The sequence below is a fragment of the Erinaceus europaeus genome, chromosome 4 (assembly GCF_950295315.1).
Source record: "Erinaceus europaeus chromosome 4, mEriEur2.1, whole genome shotgun sequence".
In the NCBI taxonomy this organism is placed as follows: Eukaryota; Metazoa; Chordata; class Mammalia; order Eulipotyphla; family Erinaceidae; genus Erinaceus; species Erinaceus europaeus.
In genome coordinates, this window is record NC_080165.1 from 26,467,507 (window position 1) to 26,484,123 (window position 16,617).

General features: G+C 48.1%; 1 protein-coding gene across 1 annotated transcript in view; it reads left to right on the forward strand.

The window, feature by feature from the left end:
• The first annotated feature begins 15,610 nt into the window (after positions 1 to 15,610).
• Positions 15,611 to 16,617, forward strand: part of BIK (BCL2 interacting killer) — a 29,357-nt gene continuing 28,350 nt past the window's right edge. The window contains exon 1 of the mRNA XM_060189115.1: positions 15,611 to 15,744. The gene's annotated coding sequence lies outside the window, so the exon portion shown is untranslated. The remainder of the gene's footprint in view (positions 15,745 to 16,617) is intronic.

A 16,617-nucleotide genomic window follows, 5' to 3' on the forward strand; every position in this document is an offset into this window, starting at 1 on the left:
TGTTTATTTATTTTCCCTTTTTGTTACCCTTTTTATTGTTGTAGTTATTATTGTTGATGTTGTCGTTGCTGGATAGGACAGAGAGAAGTGGAGAGAGGAGGGGAAGACAGAGGAGGAGAGAAAGACAGACACCTGCAGACTTGCTTCACCGCCTGTGAAGCGACTCCCCTGCAGGTGGGGAGTGGGGGCTCGAACCGGGATCCTTACGCCGGTCCTTGCGCTTGGCAACACGTGCGCTTAACCTGCTGCGCCACCGCCTGACTCCCAACGGATACTTTGTAGCTGATTAAGTATAGGCAAATGTCAGCCTTCATGGAGAAATTGGAGTAATTATGATCTCTACCTCTCAGAGCTGGAAAAAATTGGTATGATTTTTTTTTCTCCTGCTCTGGGGCCTCAGGCATGCACAAATCACCACTCCTGGCTGACTTTATCTTTTAGGAAGAAACAGACACCATAGCACTGGAGCTTCCCTGGACCCATGCAGTGTTGGGGCACCAACTAGGGCCAGGTACATGGCAAGGCATGCACCCTACCTAATGAGACATCTCTGATCCCAGAGCTAGAAGAGATTTTTAAATTCCTGATTAATAACTTCTAAGATGGTATTTAATATTTTTTGTTTTTTTAATGTTTTATTTGTTATTGTATAGAGACAGAAATTGAGAGGGGAAGATAGAGAGGGAGAGAGACACCTGCAGCCCTGCTTCATCACTTGTGAAGCTTTCCCCCTGCAGGTGGGGACTAGCGGCTTGAACGTGGATCCTTGCGCACTGTAATGTATGCACTTAACCAAGTGTGCCACCGCCTGGCCCCAGGATATTTAATATTTCTAACACATCCTACCCCTGTGCACCATATCCACCATTCCAAAGGTAACCAGCAGCAGCCAAAAGACAGGCTTACATACAGATACCGGGAGAAGGTCAACATCATAGGAAGAGCAAATAGAAGGAAAAGTCCTTACTAATGTGAATGATTTACTGGGAGGTAGGTAGTCCGAGGAAAAAAATATTAGTAGCAAAAGCTGACTCTCAGTGCTAATTTAATTAAATAAATCTAGCTTAATAGTCTAGGTTTTCCATTGCCAGCAAGATAACATCCAAATTCTACTGTATTGTCAGCTTTAATGTGGTTAAACATCTTTAGTATTTTTATCATATAGCACCTCTGCTTTCTCTTGAGCCTAAAAAAAAAAATCTCGAAAAATTATAAAAACCTAACAGGCCGGTTAAGTGCAGGTGGCGCAGAGTGCAAGGACTGGAGGAAGGATCCCGGTTCGAGCCCCCGGCTCCCCACCTGCAGGGGAGTCACTTCACAGGCGGTGAAGCAGGTCTGCAGGTGTCTATCTTTCTCTCCCCCTCTCTGTCTTCCCCTCCTCTCTCCATTTCTCTCTGAGGTTCAAGCCCCCCACTCTCCACTTGCAGGGGGAAGCTTCACTAGTGGTGAAGTAATAGTGTAAACATCTCTCTCCCCCTCTTTATCCCCCTTCTCTCAATTTTTCTCTGTCCCATCAAATCAACATTTTTAAAATTAGAAAAGGAGAGAGTCGGGCGGTAGCGCAGTGGTTAAGTGCACATGGCGCAAAGCGCAAGAACCTGCGTTTGAGGCCCTGGCTCCCCACCTGCAGGGGAGTCGCTTCACAGGCGTTAAAGCAGGTCTGCAGGTGTCTGTCTTTCTCTCCCCCTCTTTGTTTTCCCCTCCTCTCTCCATTTCTCTCTGTCCTATCCAACAACAACGACATCAATAACAACAATAAAAACAACAAGGGCAACAGAAGGGAAAATAAATATAATAAGATTTTTTTAATTAGAAAAGGAGAAAATAGGAACAAAATTATTATTAAGGTACTTTGACTAAATTGGGATTAAATTGGCAAATATTTCAGATGTAGTTACAGTGTGAAGGGAAAAATAAAGTACATTATTGCTTAAAGTGAGTATTATTATTAGTACAGATTTTGAAAGGTTAGTATCAGTTTTCATCAGAATTTTGATTCAATATGTATTTCATTATGTTCCCTTTGACTTAGGAATTCCAATTTTGGGGGGTCAGGTGGTAGCGCAGCAGATTAAGTGCACATGGTGCAAATTGCAAGGACCGGAGTAAGGATCCTGGTTTGAGCCCCCAGGTATCACTTCACAGGCAGTGAAGCAGATCTGCAGGTATCTCTCTCTCTCCCTCTCTGTCTCCCCTCCTCTCTCAATTTCTCTCTGTCCTATGCAACAACAACAATGACAATAATAATAATAACAACAACAAGGGTAACAAAATGGAAAAAATGGCCTCCAGGAGCAGTGGATTCGTAGTGCAGGCACCAAGCCCCAGCAATAACCCTGGAGGCAAATAATAATAATAGTAAAATAAATGAAAAATTCAGAGGAGGGAATGGGATATGGAGTTCCAGTGGCGGGAATTGTGTGGAATTGTACCCCGCCTAAAATAGACTTCCTAGCTTTTTCCAAAATGGGGACCCCAAATCTATCTGCTATATTCTTACCTTTAGATTCCTGATTACTTAACAATTTGTTCTGCTTTATATCTTAATGCTTTTCAGCTACCAAGTTGCAGACCCTACCATGACACCAACCTGACTTCCCTGGGCCGTCAACTTCACCGATGTGTCCTGGAACCCCACCTCTCCAGACCCCTGCCTACTGGGAAAAGATAGAGACAGGCTGGGCATATGGATAGACCTGCCAATGCCCATGTCCAGCAGAGAAGCAATTACAGAAGCCAAACATTCCACCTTCTGCACCCCATAATGATCCTGGATCCATACTCCCATAGGGATAAAGACTAGGAAAGCTTCCAATGAAGGGGATGGGATGTGGAGCTCTGGTGGTGGGAACTGTGTGGAACAGTGCCCATCATCCTACAGTCTTGTCATTATTAAATCAATTTTTTAAAAAAGGAAATAACAAAGTTCAATTTTAGAAATATATAGAAATTATTTTGCAAGTAAACAAAGATACATGTGGGGTCCAGAGATAGCTCACTGGGTAGGGTACATGACTTGCCATGCACATGGTCCAGGTTCAAACCTCAGCGCCACATGGGAGTAACATAACATTGCGTGGGGGAGCTCTGGTGCTAGTGTGTGTGTATGAAAAAACAGCTTCAAATCAATGAGATCATACATGTATGAGACCTGGCTCCACATAAAATAATAATGAGCAAGACAATACAAAGAAACTCTCATGCTTGAGGCTCCAAAGTCTCAGGTTCAACTGCTCACACCACCATAAGCTTGAACTGAGCAGTGTTCTGGTAAAATAATAATAATAATATCACTTATTCAAAAGGATAAGGCATATCTACATTTTCTGATACAGGAAATACTGAAATTATATACACCATTAAATAAAACATGTAAGTTAGAATTGGTCAGATAGATATAGGACATACAATCATGAGGTCCCAGATTCAGTCCCTGCTATGTACAGTTCTCACATGTTCTCACATGTGCAGTTGTCTGGTCTCATTAAGTAAAAAACACAGGTTAACAAAGAAGTTTGTATAGTCATCTTTATAAAACTTCTCTGCACACACACACAAATAACACATTAAGTCTAAGAAGCACAAAAGAGGTCTGAAGAAATTCACACTATAGTGCTAAGAGTGGTTTCTTTAGAAGTTTGAATAGAAGGTACTTTCTCCTTTTAAAGCCCATGTATATTTTATTGTTTGAATCTCTAGTAGCACAGAAGTAGTCTTATGGTTTTGAACCTTCTGTAGTAGGAAGAGTACATACCTTACATGTGCGAGGCCTTGGGTTTGCACCCTGACACCACGTGGAAGCCCCAAAAGACAGAGATGAGCAGAAGTTGCCATGGGTGTCGGCAGTGGGTACAGACCAGGTTCTAGCCCCAGTACCACACTGGAGGTGCTATGATACCAGCAGAAGCTTCAGTGCTTGCTATGCAGTTGTTCCCTCCCTCTCTCTGGAGTGAAAAGGCAGCCTGGAAGCAGTGAAGTTGCACATGTGCAATGCCCCAGCTGCAGGAGAAAAAAGAAATAGGAAAGCAAAACATTTGGAACTTGCAAGTGACAGAGCCTGAACTTGAACTCAGGAAGCCTGCTGTTTTCAGGAGAGATTGGCACACTTGCTAGTCAATACTCTGAGCTTTGATTGGACTCCTGGAATGTGGGCTCAGGGAAGGCTTTCCAAAGGCCCATGAGCATTTACCTCTAGTGACATCTAGTGGAGTCAGTTCTAATCTGGACTGGCCACGTTCACACCAGAACTCTGGGTCTCAGGACAGAACCAAGCAAGGGGAGATTACACAGTGATGTGTTCACAGGGCCAGGCACCTCTGGCTCTCAACAGGTATTCAGTGAATGTTGCCCTTGGATGAGACTTGATTGCAGTGGCTGGTGGCTGGTTTCTGAGTCTGGTTCCTGGGGACCAGATTCTGCCATGAGGGATTTGGAATGCTGACAGGGGCATGTTCAGAGCCCCATGTAGGACAATCTGACTCTTTCCTGGCCTCATTATCTATGGCTCACCTGGTAGGTGCATGTATGGCCTAGGTTCTAACCCCAGTGCTATGTGGAAGTGTCCCTCTACTGGGGGATGCTCTGGTACTGTAGTCTCAGTCTCTGTCTGTCTGTCTGTCTCTCTCTCTCTCTCTGAAAAAAAAAAAAAAAAAAGCTCAGGAGCAATGAAATCACATTTGCAGGAATCCCTGGTTCCAGGGGGAAAAAACAACAGCACAAAAAACAGCCAATTTGGTGGGCCATCTCTGTGGGAACCCAGCTTTTTTTTTTTTTTTTTTTTGCCTTCAGGGTTATTACTGGGATTCTGAATCCACTGTTCCTGGAGGCTATTTTTCCCCTTTAGTTGCCCTTGTTATAGCTGTTGTTGGATGGGACAGAGAAAAATGGAGAGAGGAGGGGAAGGCAGAGAGGTGGAGAAAGACACCCAAAGGCCTGCTTCACCGCTTGTGAAGCAACCCCCCTGCAGGTGGGGAGCTGGGGCCTCGAACTGATAGCCTTACACTGGTTCTTGCGCTTTGCACCACCTTTGCTTAACCCACTGAGCTACCGCCCAGCCCCCTTCAGGAACCCAGCTTTCAAACCCCTCCTCTCCTCATCCATTTCTCTGCCCACAGGGACTCCTACCCTTTCACCCTCATGCCTAGACAGTCACTGTCCCCCATCCTGGGGAGCTCCCAGGTGTTGAGACCCACCACCAGATAGACCCCGGAAGGACAATAATGATGACCACAATATTGGTTTATGCTGCTCAGGAGGTGGCATAGTGGATAAAGGCAGTTGGAGTCTCAAGCTTGAGGCCCTGAGTTCGATCCCTGACGTCATACATGTCAGAATGATGCTCTGGTTCTCTCTCTCCTCCTCTCTCTCATTAATAAATAAATAGATCAGTTTTTAAAAGCTGGTTTATGTCTCAGAGAGGAAACTGCAAGCCTTTGATTTTGAATACTTAACATCCCCAAGCCCAATTTCTCCTTGTATTTATTTGTTCTGGGAGAGGGAGAGAAACTAGAGCTCTGGCTGGCACATACAATGCTGCAGATTGAATCTGGGCCCACATGCACGCATGTCTAAGGGTCGAATCCCCAGGCCACCTCCCTGGCCTTACAGAACTTCAAATGAAAAGCAATGATTTCCCACAAACAAACAAACAAACAAACAAAAACAAGTTGTTGTGGTCTGCAGGTGCCTCCTTAGTCTGTGAGGTAGGAGGAGGAATTAGGTCAATCAGGGAGTTGGGCTGTAGTGCAGCGGGTTAGGCGCAGGTGGCGCAAAGCGCAAGGACCTGTGTAAGGATCCTGTAGGGGCGTTGCTTGACAAGTGATGAAGCAGGTCTGTAGGTGTCTATCTTTCTCTTCCCCTCCTCTCTCCATTTTTCTCTGTCCTATCCAACAATGACAACAACAATAATAATAACTGCAACAATATAAAACAAGGGCAACAAAAGGGAATAAATATTTAAAAAAAAAAGAGGTCAATCAATTAGCCTCACAGAGAGTAGGAAGTCCAGGGAACTTGAATGAAAAAGTGGGACACCCTTAACCTGCCTGGCTTTATGTCGCTCCCCACCACCTCCAGCAACCCCCCTCCTGTTAAGTGGGAGCAGTGGTACATATCCTGTAAGACTGCTGGGTGGACAGAAAGGCTGTGAAGGGCATTTCAGCTACCTGTAAGCTACATTAACTCTAGGGGGTCCACACTGGGGGGGAGGGTAATAATATACAGGCTCTGCTCTCTTGGGGCTCCCAGACCAGGGGATCTGGGCCAGGAGAGGTTCTTCCACATTTCCTCCTTTACACAGGTGTGGTCAGCACCCCCGCCCCCGTCCCCCACTCCATGGCCAGGCTCCCCTGTCATGGGTACGTGAGCAGCCAGAACTGTTGCTATTGTCCAGAGCAGATCTGCCATGAGGCAGATAAGCTCAGCTGTCAGGAGGGGTGGCATTTCTGGGTGGATGGACACTCTGCAGGTCCGAGGCTCTTTCTGATCCACACACTCAATGCCCTGTCCTTCCAGCCTGCCCTGACCTGAGCGATAACCTGGAGCCCGCTCGGGCAGAGGTTAGTGTTAGCCCTGGCAGCGGGACCACCATGGCCCCCCTGCCGTCACCTTGGATTCCTGGAATTGTCTAAGTGAGTGGGAGTCTGGTCTCTGTCCCCTTGACAGCTTCCATAAGATTAGGTTATTTCGGTCACACAGGCTGTTCGTGTTTTTGGCCCAAATGTGTGTCTATGAAATGGCCGTGGCACTGGTGAGTGGCCAGGCTGATTAAGCCTCTGTAATCAGTCCCACAGTGCGCCAGTGCTATTGTCAGCAGTGATATTGTCCTTGTCACCCAGAGCTGGCTTCTCAGGTTCCACCACCGACTTGCCTGCCAAGTGCCCCTGGCGGGCGTGAATCTGTGGCTTCACTCAAATCCTCGCTCTTGGCTGCTTTGAGCTGGGCCGTTGTGTTTTGTTTTGTTTGCTTTCATTGTGTTCTGTTTAATTTATACTCCCAGAAGCACACGAGTCTTGAGCAGTCAGTTCAACACTTGTTTGTATGTACCCCTTGGGCCACCATCTGTGAAGACATAGTTGGCCCTCATACAGCCGGTAGCGCACAGGGGTCAGGGAGAGAGAAGAAAGCAGCAGCAGCAAAGATTTTATAAAGTTTACTGGAATAAACAAGTTAGGAAATAGTCATCAAAAGAAGGGTAGAGTAGACTGTAAAAAAGGAGCCATCGGCCTCACAGGTGAGATGAAGGGAGGCCTGTCAGTAAAGAGAGAGCTAACTGCCCAGCCTGCTAGGCAGGAGTGCTGCCTTGGAGATATAGATGTTTCAGTGAAAATTGGGTTTGTGGGAAACTTGAAGAAGGAATGTGTCAGTAGCGACCCGGAGCCACGGGGGCAGATTTTCATTCAGTTGCCTCCATTCAGTGACCAGGTGTAGAGGTGTTATCTTTGGATATGCAGAATGGCTAGAAGCTGACTGTTAAGTTACTGCCCTGTAAATGCCTTGAGCCTGGAGTTGTTTCACAGATAGCCTCATTTTATAAATAATTTTATGACATAGTAATCTGTACCACCTACAAAGTTCTCTCAGGCTTCTTGTGCCCCTGTCCAGTCCTTTTCACCTTCAGCACCAAAGATAAGTTCTGTCTGTTAAGATAAATAGAATCTATCTATATTCTTTTTTAAAAAAATTTTTATTTATTTTCCCTTTTGTGGCCCTTATTTTTCACTGTTGTTATAGTTATTATTGTTGTTGTTATTGATGTCATCATGGTTAGATAGGACAGAGAGAGATGGAGAGAGGAGGGAAAGACAGAGAGGGGGAGAGATAGACACCTGCCTGCTTCACCACCTGGGAAGCGACTCCCTTACAGGTGGGGAGCCAGGGCTCGAACTGGGATCCTTATGCCGATCCTTGCACTTTGCGCCACATGCGCTTAACCCGCTGCGCTACCGCCTGACTCCCTCTACCTATATTCTTATTTCAAGGACTGCAATGTCTGTGAAAAGTTGCTGTTCTTCAATGTTCCAACCTTCTTTGTTTTTAAAATGACTTTCTTAGACTTTTTTTTAACTTCTCATAATAGTTTTATTTGTTAGGAGCTCACATAGGTGAACAAGAATATGAATGTTTTAGAAGCCGGGTAGTGGTGCACCTGGTTGAGCACACATATTACAATTCACAAGGACCCAGGGTTCAAGTCCCAGCTCCCCACCTGCAGGAGGGGAACTTTACAAGTAGTGAAGCAGATCTGCAAGTATCTCTCCTCTCCCTCTCTAACTCTCTCTCTCCCCCCTCCCCCCCATCCAGGGTTATCACTGGGGCTTATGCCGGCACTATGAATTCATTGCTGCTAGAAACCATTTTTTCCACTTTATTGAATAGGACAGAAACAAACTGAGAGATGAGGGTGAGATAGAGAGAGAAAGAGAAAGAAACACCTGAGTGGTCCAGGAGGTGGTGTAGTGGATAAAGCATTGGATTCTCAACCATGAGGTCCTGAGTTCAATCCCCGGCAGCACATGTACCAGCGTGATGTCTGGTTTGTTCTGTCTCTCTCTGCCTATCTGCCTATCTTTCTCATAAATAAATAAATTCTAAAAAAAGAAAAAAGAAAGGAAGAAAGAAAGAAAAGAAAAAAAGAAAAGAAAGAAACACCTGAAAGAGACCTGCTTTGACGCTTGTGAAGTGTCCCCCGAGCAAGTGGGGAGCTGGGGGCTTGAATCCGGATATTTGCTTGAGTCCTTGTGCTTAGAACGATGTGTGCTTAACCAGGTGTGCCACTGCCTGGCTCCCTGTCTTTCTCTCCACTTCTCTCTTTCCCCCTTCCCTCTTGAGTTCTGTCTCTATCCAATAAATAAAATACTTTTTAAATAATAAAGATTAAAAAATCCTATTTTAGAAGTAAAATCCCTCACATTTTCAAAATGGATTTCCACACTTTACACCCTTTCCTCTAAAAAAAACCACCCATAATCTCAGGGGCCGGGCTATGACGCACTGGGTTAAGTGCACATAGTACTATGCGCAAGGACCCACACAAGGATCCTGGGTCGAGCTAGGGACTCCCCATCTGCAGGGGAGCCTGCAGGAGAGTCACTTCACCAGTGGTGAAGCAGGTCTGCAGGTGTCTGTCTGTCTGCCTCTCTCCCTGTCTATCTTCCCCATCTCTCTCAATTTCTTTCTGTCCTATTCAATAAAAATGAAAAATGCCCTCTAGGAGCAGTGAAATCGTAGTGCTGGCACCAAGCCCCAGCGATGAGCCTGGAGGCAAAAAGAGGAAGGAGGAGGAGGAGGAGGAGGAGGAGGAGGAGGGCCACAATCTCTCCACCAAAGCTCCATTCTGTCCCTCTGCCTTAGCAATCCACCCTACCCTTTACAGCACCCCTCCCACAATGACTTCAGCTTTGCAGTCAGACCGAAGGGTTGTCTGCACTTGACTTTGCTTGTTTCCTTGCTTTGTTTCTTTATTTCCTCTATGTGGGAGAAAGCATGCAGTATTTTTCTTTCTTTTTTAATATTGACTTTTTTTTTTTTTAGCCTGGGATTTCATGCTTGCACCACTTCTAGCAATTTTTTTTTTTAAGGTTATTTAGTGGGTAAGAGATACAGAAGGAGGGAGAGAGAGAGAGACCTCAGCATCAGTCCACCATGTGGTGTCCGGGTCATAACCTGGGTCCTTGAGCATGACAGTCTGCATGATAGATAGCTTACCATGTGAGCTATCTCCCATATCCCAATCCTGTTTCTGTGTGGCGGTTTCTGTATAGGCTGTGACTTTGCTGTTGTTGCAGAGCTGAAGGGAAACAGACCCTGCTAGTTTGCCATCTTGGGTCCACCCCCTACAACTCTTAGCTTACTGAACAGAGCGTACACTATGCCCTGCTCAAGGCCCAGGCCGGATCCCTGGCACTACATGAGAGCACTAAGGAAAACTCCAGTGCTATGATATATTTCCCTTTCTGTCTGTTTCTATCTCTCTCTATGTGTCTGAAATAAAAGAAAGAAAGAAAGAGAGAGAGAAAGAAAGAAAGAAAGAAAGAGAGAAAGAAAGAGAGAGAGAAAGAAAGAAAGAAAAAGGGGCAGTCGGGCTGTAGCGCAGCGGGTTAAGCGCAGGTGGCGCAAAGCACAAGGACCGGCATAAGGATCCCGGTTCGAACCCCGGCTCCCCACCTGCAGGGGAGTCGCTTCACAGGCGGTGAAGCAGGTCTGCAGGTGTCTATCTTTCTCTCCTCCACTCTGTCTTCCCCTCCTCTCTCCATTTCTCTCTGTCCTATCCAACAACGACAACAACAATAATAACTACAATAATAAAACAACAAGGGCAACAAAAGGGAATAAATAAATAAAATAAATATTAGAAAAAAAGAAAGAAAGAAAAAGAAAGAGATGAACAAAAAAGAATCAGCACAGGGATAATTAAATCATGCAGGGGCAAGGCTTTGGCATTACAAAAAAAATTGTCTAGCAGGTTTTCAATCCTTCCTGGAAATCCCCTCTCCCAAAAAGAAAGAAGTTATTGTTTCTTAGCTAGAAATATGATCCATATACATTTCAAATATTGCAAATAGCATATAAGAAAAATAAGAGACCATTTAGTACTATCCACACCTGTTAAGCATTTTTGACCTTATAGACTTTCAAGGCACATGGAAATGATTTACAGGGCCAACAGGATAGCTCAGCTGGGAGGGGGGCTGGCCCGACCCCCGTCACACCACACTAGATGGTACTTCAATGCCTTTCCCCACCCCCTCTAGTTTTTTTGTTTCTTTTTATTTGATAAGACAGAGAGAAATTGAGAAGGAAAAGGGAGATAGGGAGGGAAAAAGACGCCCTGTGGCACCGCTTCACCATTCCTGGACCCTCCTCCCACAGTTGGGAACTGGAGCTTTGAGCCAGGTCCTTGCACACAATAATAACATGTGTGCTCAGCCAGGTGCATGACTGTCTGATCTCTCTCCACCCCCAGCCCCTCTTTTAAATACATTTGTTAACATGAGAGAGAGAATCATTCTGGCACATTTAATACAGAGACTGAAATAGCAATCTCATGTGTTTAAGTCTCTAGCCTCTCTTTCACTTCTTGGGCAGTCTTCCCCCCCCCACACACACACACACCTCCTCTTCTTCCTCCTCCTCCTTCACCTCATCCATCCTCCTCTGCCTCCTCCGCCTCCTTCATCTTCCACTCTCTTTTTCCTTCTATCTGAAAAAATTGGCCTGGAATGAAGAAAGAGGAGGGGAAGAAGGAGGAGGAGGAGGAGAAGAAAAGAAAAGAAGGAAAAGAGAGCACTTTCCAGTTTAACTCATACAGTTATTATTCTGTAATCTTTTTTTTTCACTCAGCATGTTTAGGCATAGGTGCCCTCTGTGCTGTGGTAGGTATTGCTGTCTGCTGAGGATGATTAGGCCATTTCCCCTCTTTACCTGTCTCTCACTCACCCCTCTTACTCACTCCCTAGCCGGTATGCTTCCTAAGAGCTGAGAGCCTCTGCCCACCCTCAAGCTGTGGTCTCTCCAGCACTTACTGGATGCATCAGCCAGTGAATGGACCAAATGCCAGGAGCATGTGAGTGAGGCTTGTTGGCCTCAGTGAATGCATGTTCTTGAATGTCTTGGTTCTGAATTCCTAGCCACCTGTTCTGGACCAGGCACTGCCTAGGCTCTAGGCTGCAGTGATGAACAAGGTAGTCTGCGTCCTCAGGGAGCCCAAGCCCACTCCTTTTGTACACACCCACGTGCATGCCTTGTACACACCCTAGTAAACACCCACAGTCTCATCTCTCCTGCCATGCATTATTACTCAGTTACCATGAACTTGTGAAGAATTCAGGTGGGTGAAAGGAGCTTCTCACAGCTTTCAATTACATTTCTTTCTTTCATTTCCTCCTCCTCTTCCTCCTCCTCCTTTTTCTTTCTTAAATGAATAATGCTTTTTTTTTCCCCTCCAGGGTTATTGCTGGGGCTCAGTGCCTGCACCATGAATCCACTGCTCCTGGAGGCCATTTTCCCCCTTTTGTTGCCCTTGTTGTTTGTAGCCTTATTGTGGTTATTATTGTTGTTGATGTTGTTTGTTGTTGGATAGGACAGAGAGAAATGGAGAGAGGAGGGGAAGACAGAGAGGGGGAGAGAAAGATAGACACCTGCAGACCTGCCTCACCGCTTGTGGAGCGACCCCCCTGCAGGTGGGGAGCTGGGGGCTCAAACCGAAATCCTTATGCGGGTCCTTGTGCTTTGCACCACCTTCCCTTAACCCGCTGCACTACCGCCTGACTCCCTCAATTATATTTCTATAGTCACCCCTGAAGGTGAGAGTCATGCTTTTCTTTGTGTGGTCACTTGTGCTGTATTAATTTCTTCACATATTTTTAAACATATTTTTTCTTTTTAAAATTTATTTTTACTTTATTGGGGAATAGTGGATTAAAGTTCCATTGATGATACATCGGTTCAGTCTTTCATAGATCTGTGATAAGTGTCTGCAAAATACTCTCATTCCCACCTTGGGTCCATTTCTTAATAATTTTTTAAATATTTATTTATTTATTCCCTTTTGTTGCCCTTATTGTTTTATTGTTGTAGTTTTTATTGATGCCGTTGGTGTTTGATAGGACAGAGAGAAATGGAGAGAGGAGGGGAAGACAGAGAGGGGGAGAGAAAGATAGACACCTGCAGACCTGCTTCACTGTTTGTGAAGCGACTCTCCTGCAGGTGGGGAGCTGAGGCCCGAACCGGATCCTTACGCAGGTCCTTGAGCTTAGTACCACGTGCACTTAACCCGCTGTGCTACCACCTGAGCTGTCACAACAGGAAGGGTGTGTACAGAGCCTGCCATGGCCGGGACAGCAGAGGGACCTCAGCCACACTCTCTCACAGCCACAGCCATAGCCACAGCCACACAGAAGCCACCAGGATCCAGGTGCTCAGAAGATGGGTGTCTTGAGGTGCCCATGGCCAAGGCTGAAACAGGGCCCCTGACCTTGGTCTTAAACTGCAGGGAAGGGGGAGTCAGGTGGTAGCGCAGCAGGTTAAGCACACGTGGCGCAAAGTGCAAGGACCGGCATTAGGACCCCGGTTCGAGTCCCTGGCTCCCCACCTGCAGGAGAGTTGCTTCACAGTTGGTGAAGCAGGTCTGCAGGTGTCTGTCTCTCTCTCCCCTTCTCTGTCTTCCCCTCCTCTCTCCATTTCTCTCTGTCCTATCCAACAACAATAACCACAACAAGGGTTAGTACAACAACAAGGGCAACAAAAGGGGATAAAATGGCCTCCAGGAGCAGTGGATTCATGGTGCAGGCACTGGGCCCCAGCAATAACCCTGGAGGGAAAAAAATTATTCATATGAGAGAGAAAGAGACTAGAGTACTGCTTTACCATGCGCAATGCAGGAGATAGAACACAGGGCCTGTACATAAGAAAGTTGTGCTCTACAGGAACTGAGCAGTAACATGTCTAGTAAGGCACGCACATCATGGTGTGCAAGGACCCAGGTTTAAGCCCTCAGTACCCACCTGTAGAAGGGAAGTTTCATGAGTAGTGAAATATTGCTGCAGGTCTCTCTTCTCTCTTTCTCTCTCCCTCTCCCTCTCTATCTCCTCTTCCCTCTCAAACTCTGTCTCTATCCAAAATAAATAAAATATTTTTAAAAAGAAGTCTGCACTTTACTTTCTTGCAAGAAATCTTCCAGAGGGGTCTCGAGACTGGGGGCACAGAGTTCAGCTTATAGTAGGTGTTTCGTGACCATCAGCAGGAGAGAAGAAAGGAGTGGACAGATGGGGGCAGGTTGGGTGTGGAAATGCCCTACAGAACACTGAGCAGGTGACTCAGAGAGTAGAGTGCCAACTTCTTCTTCTTTTTAAAAATATTTTATTTACAGTGGGTCCCTGGTGTCTATGAAGCCTCCTATCTTTGCTTCCATTCCCTGAAACTCAAGTTTTTCCTGTGCAAAGTGCATCTGGAGAGGGACATCTTTTGTGTGGGCCTCCCTACTCTTGACTGTAATGCCCACGTGTTAGACAGTGTGGCCCATCCAGATCAGCTTTTGAGGGGCTTGGAATTGATTTGATTCCAGGGGACCCTAGAAACAAGGAGTGCATGGTCAGAAGAGGCCAGATAAGTCCAGGGAGGGAAGGGCTGGACACTTTAATCTTCCGGATTTCTGAACAGGAGACCTACTGACACTCTTGGCTCTCTGCTAAAGCTGCTACCACATTGGGGGGTGGGGGGCAGGCACAGGCAAGGGAGGGGGCTGCCAGGACTTGGGGTGTGGTCATCCCACTTCCCCCCAAGACCCAGGTAACACAGGTATCCTTGATGTCACTTTAGAGGTGGGAGGAATGGCTGAGGGGGACCCCAACAGGCTGAAGTTAATTGAACCAGGGGAAAGAGAACCTCTGAGGATGCTGACTGCCCCAGGCTGCAGGGCTGAAGTAAACAATCTTTGTTGTTGTTGTGTTCCTAGGATGGAAGTTACTTTGTAGTTTGCAACCAGCTCAGCCCAGCCCAGCCTCCCTCTCTACCTCCAGACTCCCGGGGCTTCCTAGCCTAGCTCAGGACTGAGTCCCATGAAAAGTGCCTTTTGGGTTCCCACCCTAATTTGGGGACTGTCTCTACCCCTTCATGGTCTCCTAGAATCAGGGGCCCCAGGGCAGAGCAACTGCCCCTGCACCTGCCTTGCCCCATCCCACCCCACCTCCCCACCTGCAAGATAAGGGGGTGCAACTGGAAAATTCGGAGTTCCAAAGGCCCCAAGTTTCAGTAGGCTGCTGCTGCTTCACATTTGTGAAAGTGAATATTTGATTTCTAGGAGCTGTGGGGAGGAAGAAATGAGTGTTTATTGCTTGAAGGTGGAAAGTTCTGGAGCTGGATGATGGTGGCTGCATAACATTACGCTCCTATAGAGATTTACTTCTTTCTTTAACGAGAGACCTAGCGCCACAGTGCTGGAGATCACTCATGCAAAGTATTATTTGCAGATTTAATATCACCAAACAGTATAATGAAAAATGATTAAAACATCATGCGGAACACACACACACACACACATATATACATATGAATATTTATTAGAGGCAGAAAGTGGAAGAGACCACACCACTGAAGCTTCCTTTAATGCAGTGGGGGCGGGGTTCGAACCTAGGTCAAGAGCAGGGCAAAGCAGCAGCACTATGCAGATGAACTCATTCGCTGGCCCATTGTATATATATTTAAAACCGCAAACAAATAAACACAAGCCAGAGGCTGGGGCGGTGGGACCGCGTCAAGCACTGAGCAAGCACTAAGCTTTGCCTTAGTGCTTTGCCTTACTTAAGGCCCTGCTTGCACAAAAAGCGCTGGCTGGCTTGGAGCCCCCACTTAGCAGGAAAAGATTTCTGAGGACGAAGTGAGGCAAAGGGCGGACAGACAGACCCGCGTTCTCCCCTGTGGCTCCGCAGTGCGCTCTCTTCCGTTCTGGGCGCGCGCCAGGAGGTGCCCAAGAATGCCGCGCTCCCCCCCAAATCCACAGTCACCAGGTACAGAACAGTAGATCACACTTGAAGCTGTTGAGTAGTCGGTGGGGCTCAGAGAGTCGGGGCGGGGCGCAGGGTCTAGGCCTGGAGGCGGGAGGCGGGAGGCGGGGAGCAGGTTCCCCGCCAGGAGGCAGGAGGCGGGGCGCGGGGATTCCGGTTCTTTTAAAGGCGCGCGGGGCTCGCCGGGTCCAGACACTACGTTGGTCGCCGCCCTGCCGCTCGTAGGCTCGTCCCAGTTCTGGAGGTGAGTCTCCGCACTGCAGCGCCCCCTCCGCGCCGCTCTGTGCCCACCCAGCCGAGCTCGGCTGGTCGGCGAGCCGAGTGGGCTGCCCTGGGCAGCGGGAAGGTTGGGCACACTTGACCCGGGCATTTGCCGGCTGTTTCCCCGCCGGCGATCACGCCTCCCCGACCCCCCCCCCCCCAACTGCGTGCACCGGTCTCAGCTAGGTGCGGCGGGGCGGGCTCCTCTGCCCCCACACCGGCGGGGTGCCGCGCCCCGGCTCCGTGCGCTCCCAGCCCTGGGCCACCATGGCACAGGCTGGGGCCACTGGACACGGGGCCCCACAGGCGCCGACTGAACCCTTGGCGCCCCGCGGTCCCGCGCACTTGCGGGAGGGCCGGGCTGGGCAGTTAGGACAACGCGAGACCCGCGCGGGGTGGGCTTGCTGCCCCCCGCACCTGCCTGGGCTGCACAGGTGCGCGGCGCCCGCACCCCGCCCGCGCCCGGCTTGTTTTGTAAACCCCAAGCGGCTGCCCGCGGGGCCGCGGGGCTCATTCAGCCGGTGGGCAGGGAGGGAGGCGCTGCCGCCTGTTCTGCGCCCAGCGGCGGGCGGGGCTGGGGTCCGGGGCTGGGGCCCTTGGCCGGTGGTCGCTCCGTAGACAGCTACCTGTGTCTCTGGGTTCCGCTAGAGTAGCCACTCCGCGGGGCCGGCCGGTGTTGTGGTGGTTTTGATGCTGTTGTTTTTTATTGTTGTAACATTTTTGGGGAGAGGAGCATCTACTGTGCCGGCCTGCAGTGGGGCTTTCTCCTATAAACTTATCTCTGGCTCCTTCCCACTGGAAAAAGAAGACGGTTGAGCTCTGTGGCCTCCACCACGGTGGGAGGCCATAGGAGGAA